General features: G+C 42.3%; 1 pseudogene; it reads left to right on the forward strand.

The window, feature by feature from the left end:
• Positions 1–1,485: 1,485 nt before the first annotated feature.
• On the forward strand, positions 1,486–4,747 carry LOC122357248 (annotated as a pseudogene).
• The last annotated feature ends 1,171 nt before the right edge of the window (positions 4,748–5,918 follow it).

The following is a 5,918-nucleotide window of genomic DNA, read 5'->3' on the forward strand; positions in this document are numbered from 1 at the left end:
TCAAGCGATCCCTTAGCGAAAGACACTAGAAGAGCGCGTTATAGTGTTCACTAGTGAGTGTTTAAAGGGTATCTGAAGTTAGGTTTTGTTCCTTAATATTTTCGCCCTCTTAACCCCTCTTCTCTCTCTCTCTCTCGCTCTCTCTCTCTCTCTCCTCTCTCTCTCTCTCTCTCTCTCTCTCTCTCTCTCTCTCTCTCTCTCTCTCTCTCTCTGCATCTCTGCATTTTCTCTCCTCCCGCTTCACCGTGTGGGAAGCTCAATGCAGCAACAAAACCAACATACTTAGAAGAAGACGAGGTGGAATAGTTGGTTTATAAGACCGGTCTCATTATTCGGACGAGGACTGCACTAACAATACTTATTTTGACGATGTGGTGTTGGGTGGCATCTCTTTTCGAGCGTATTTTACTCAGCTGAATTATTAATTTCCTCGTCGGTCTGACATCAGAGCACGTAGTTTCTTTTCCTCTTATCTCGCAACTTGCATAATCCCAAGAAACGGCAGGAATCAACTGGAGTCGATTTCCGATTTTCGGTAATCGGGTTGAGCCGCGACGCGCGATGGATTGTTGCGATTAATTTATTAAGATCTGTATCAGTTCAGTTTTTTTTCCTCCCCCGGAACTGTTGAGCGAACTGTCCTTTCAAATTGCGTCTAAACTGATGCCCAGTTCTTTCAACGGAAGAATGTTGGACTTGTTTTGCATCCAAATTCGCCACTTGCTGTTTCACCATTTTTATTTTGGTTTCGAAACGAATTCATTTTTCAGCGTAAATACGCAGCGCCGCGTTTGAAATGCCTCAAAAGAGCTCAGTAACCTTGGGATTTTATGACACAATATATGTTTTGTACAAGTGGAGCCTGACAAGAGAGGCTGAGACTGAAATCTGAACCTGACTGAATGGGAATAGTCCCTCTCTTGGCGCTCCCAATGTCCGGTGTTATCTGAAAAGGAGGAGATATTAACATTGCCGGTGAGTGTTGAATCCTTATCTTTTTATACATTCAGTTATTTGTTGGCAAAGCTTGATAATCCAAAGGGCATGATCTCTTTGTACCGTGTTTTAAAATACGTTTTTGTGAAGGTGATAATACTGTCTTCTGTATGCGATGGGAAGATACTTTTCCCCCTCTTCGATTCACTGAAACGCGAGAAATACGCTGATGCATACATTCATTGCGGTGTTAGTCACACTACGTCAGTGTATTAAAATCATATATGTATATGTATATATATTGTGGTGCTCGTAAATACAGATGGATTTATTGCAGTGTAGGCTCAGATATTATGTTTGGATCCAAGAGGCACATAACAGGTTTTTCCAAGTTCTTTGTGTGCGCAGAGGGCTTTTTAAACACCCCTGCTGTAAGATCTTGGCATTAGCTGTGTGACTCAATAGGAAACAGGCATGTGTTTTGATTGTTTGTTTGTTTTCCCCCTCTAAGGTTACTAAATGGTTTACTGGGGATTTGTAAAAGGCAAAATGCTGCTGCTTGTTCTGTTGGCCTTTTCCATATCGGGTTCATTTTGTGACTCGGATTCGACCTCAGAGCTGAGACCTGCAGCGCTTGCTCCTGCATGTCCATCGAGAACGTCCTCTATGTGAACTGTGAGAAAATAACTGTGTACAGACCCACACAGCTGCAGCCGCCAGCGTCCAGCCTCTACCATTTGAATTTCCAGAACAACCTTTTGTACATCCTTTACCCCAACTCTTTTGTGAATTTCACGCACGCAGTCTCACTCCAGCTGGGGAACAACAAACTCCAGAACATTGAGGGAGGGGCCTTTGTGGGGCTTAGTGCATTGAAACAGTTGCACTTAAATAACAATGAGTTAAAAGAGCTCCGTGCCGACACTTTCCGAGGGATCGAGAACTTGGAATACCTCCAGGCTGACTACAATTTAATCAAGTTCATTGAGAAAGGAGCCTTCAACAAATTACACAAACTGAAGGTTCTCATTTTAAATGACAATCTGATTCAAAGCCTACCTGAGAACATTTTCCGATTTGCCTCACTTACTCACTTGGACATAAGGGGGAACAGGATACAGAAGCTTCCCTATCTCGGAGTTCTGGAGCACATCGGGCGGATAGTGGAATTGCAGTTGGATGACAACCCGTGGAATTGCACTTGTGATTTGTTACCTTTGAAAGCCTGGCTGGAGAATATGCCCTATAACATTTTCATCGGAGAGGCTATTTGCGAGACCCCTAGCGACCTGTACGGCAGACTTTTGAAGGAGACTAATAAGCAGGAGCTGTGCCCCATGGGGACAGGCAGTGACTTTGATGTACGGATGCCCCCCTCTCAGCCCGAGGGTGGGCTAACCATGCCCAACATGGCACCTTCAACCATAGCACCTTTAGTGACCAAAGCACCCAAAACGACCAATCCCTCCAAAATATACGGCAACGGATTGTCGCTGGCAACCCTCCGGGCAAAAATGGCCAAATTGTGTCCTATCAAACTCGAATCCCTCCCCTCTCCTGCCCCCAGCCCTGCACATGCAAAGCTCACCCTTCTGACTTTGGCATTAGTGTCAGCTGTCAAGAAAGAAACATTCAGAGTCTAGCAGACCTTGTACCTAAACCGCCAAATGCCAAGAAATTGCACCTTAGTGGTAATTACATCCGAGATATCAGTCCCACTGACTTCCAGGGGTTTGAAGGTTTAGATTTATTACATTTGGGCAGCAATCAAATATCCACCGTGCAGAAAGGTGTGTTTGCAAATCTCACCAACCTCCGTAGGCTGTACCTAAATGGAAATCAGCTGGAGCAGCTGCACCCTGAAATGTTTCTTGGGCTAAGTAACCTCCAGTATCTCTATTTGGAGTACAATGCCATAAAGGAGGTGTTAGCAGGACGTTTGACTCCATGCCAAATTTGCAGCTCTTGTACCTGAATAACAATGTGCTCAGAAGCCTGCCTGCGTACATCTTTGCGGCGTTTCTCTCGCCAGGCTGAATCTGAAGAACAACCACTTCATGACTCTGCCTGTGAGTGGCGTGCTAGACCAGCTCAAATCTCTCACTCAGATAGACCTGGATGGCAACCCCTGGGAATGCTCCCTGCGATTTAGTGGCTTTGAAACTCTGGCTCGAGAAGCTGAACGGAAGGGTCGCTGCCAAGGGGTCAAGTGTGCGTCTCCAGTGCAGTTCTCCAACATTGAGCTGAGGGAGCTGAAAAATGAGATCATGTGCCCAAAGCTCATAGCCAGGCCTCCTTTCATCCTGACCAGCGCCACCCCTGTCCTCACATCGCTGTCACCTGCCGGAGTCGGCAAGGCACCCCCAGCTGGTCCTGTGCCCTTGTCTATTATGATATTGAGCATACTGGTAGTTCTGATTCTCACTGTCTTTGTGGCCTTCTGCCTGCTGGTCTTTGTGCTGAGACGGAACAAAAAGCCAGCAGGAAGACAGGAGGGACTCGGCAACCAGGAGTGCGGCTCCATGCCTCTCCAGATCCGGAGGCACAATCACAAATCTAACAAGAAGGACGACCTGGGTGGAGAGACTTTCATCCCGCAGACCATCGAGCACATGAGCAAAGCTCACACATGTGGAATTAGAGACTCAGAGTCGGGCTTCAAATTCGTAGACTCGGAGAGACAGAAATGACATGCGCAATAGCGCGAGACAAAGACAAGGACTCTCTACCCTGGACCCCAGGAAGAGATTAAGCACCATTGACGAGCTAGATGAGTTCTTACCGGGACGAGACAGCATGTTCCTCCACAACTACTTGGAGAGCAAAAAGGATTTCAACAGTATAGGGGTGAGTGGCTTTGAGATCCGTTACCCCGAGAAACCACATGACAAAAAAATGAAAAAATCATTGATAGGGGGCAATCACAGTAAGATAGTGATTGAGCAGCGTAAAAGTGATTATTATGAACTAAAGGCAAAAATGGGGACCCCAGACTACCTTCAAGTACTAGAGGAACAGACAGCCCTCAGTAAATTCTAGAACATCATCTTCACCTGCCCCCGTAATGACAAAAGTGCCTTAAGACAAATCTTAATGACCAATGGAATACCGGACACGTTTCATTACACAACACGTAACTCCCTTAGAATCGGTGGCTGTGTTAAAATTACATACCATTTTTTTATGTTTGTGATGTCATTAAGAGTTAAGAATCACATCAGTCAGTATCCTTAAAAAATAATAATAAACAAACAGTCGTAGATTGCTGCTATCGATATGAATTCCATCATTCAAATTCCACTGAACTTTGTTTTTACCAAATGATTGGGTCATGAAACAGTGTTGAGTGTACTTCATATTGACCCTTCTTCATTGTGTTTGGTTGGAAGTATTTTTAGGCATCTTGGGATGACAAAATCAAATGGAGTGGAAGAAATGGAAGTTGGCACATGCTTGAAAGTGGTGGAATACCCCAGACTCCCCTCTCTCTTGGATTATATTTTGCCACTTTTGGGGACTTGAAACTGTTGGATTTGATTATATCTGAAGGTACTGGAAGCCAACATCCATACATTTTGGATTATTCCAATTACCTGTAAAGAGCCATTTGATATTGTCCTACTGAAATGTGATTCTTCTCGAAGTGTTTGGTTATGGCACATGACAGGACATTCATGAACTCAAGAGAAACTAAACAGCTGCTTGCCATGTAAGCGTATCTGGATTTATTTTGTAAGTCAACATTATTTGTATTTGTGGGGCAGTTGTGTAAATTACAACAGTCGACAATTAAATTCAACAGTCTCATCAAGAAAAAAAATATATATAGTGGATTCAAGAAAAATATGGAAAATCAAAAAAAAAAAAAAAGGAAAAAAAAAACATTGATGACCACTGTCACCTGTCAATTCGTAGTTTAACTTCATATTTAATTTATTTTTCTATGCAGAATTATTTAAAGACTATTGGTACTATTTAACAATTTCAAGGACATTTTGAATGCTCTAGAGTGATACAGACGAGCTCTCTTAGTTTGAGCTCTGAATCTAAAATTCTGTTCTGACCTGAGTTACATTCTGAATTCTGCTGGTGGCTGACCAACAGAGGCATACAGATGACGGTGATGTAATTTTCACTGTCACGTTGCACGAGGTGAGGCCTCCTAGCGTATCACGCCTAACAGTTTGCTTATTCTTATATCCCAGAGCAACTTGTAAAAGGTTTCTTATTAACAATATGCAACCAAATAAGTGTGCATTAACGTGATATGATTCTGGATGGTGCAAAACGCATTGTGGGAATGAAGTACTGATTGGCTGTAATTTACTGGACTTGTGGAGAGGATTGTGTTCTTTCGACACAACTGTGAGACTTAACTCGCCTTATGAAAAGGCTGGTCAGAATCATATCACTTTTCATGTGCAATATTATTACGCTCAATCATATTAGCTTGAAATCCTTATTTTGTTTTTTTTGTTCAAATTAATATTACAGAAAGAGAGAGCTTAATTTTTTTAAAGAAAAGGCTTAATTTCATTCAGTCTTTATTTAAAATATTAAGTTAATGATTGTTTCAAATAGAATGTACCATGAGAGATAAAAATAAATACAATTTTATATCAGTCATGAGAAATCTGTATATTGGTTATTAATTTCATTGTGCAATCCTGTTGAGGTCAAGGTATTAAAATCCAATCTAATTTGCTCTGTCTTTTCTTTCTGCTTTTTTTTTCTGTTTACAGAAGTGTTATCATGTTTTGTTGATCGTTAAAGTTGCTTCTCAAATAAAAGGCCCTGAATGCTCTTACAGAAAGTTTGGTAAATGAAGTGTCTTGCAGATTTTTAATCCACTAAAGCTGTTGAACACTCACTTTTGCTCTTTAGCATATGGTTCTGGTTTCAAAGGTCTTACGGTTTAAAAATATTCATCCACAATGCCGAGGGTCACTTGACCTGAGTTGGAAAAGGATAAGAAAACAATA

The sequence above is a fragment of the Puntigrus tetrazona genome, chromosome 14 (assembly GCF_018831695.1).
Source record: "Puntigrus tetrazona isolate hp1 chromosome 14, ASM1883169v1, whole genome shotgun sequence".
Classification (NCBI taxonomy): Eukaryota; Metazoa; Chordata; class Actinopteri; order Cypriniformes; family Cyprinidae; genus Puntigrus; species Puntigrus tetrazona.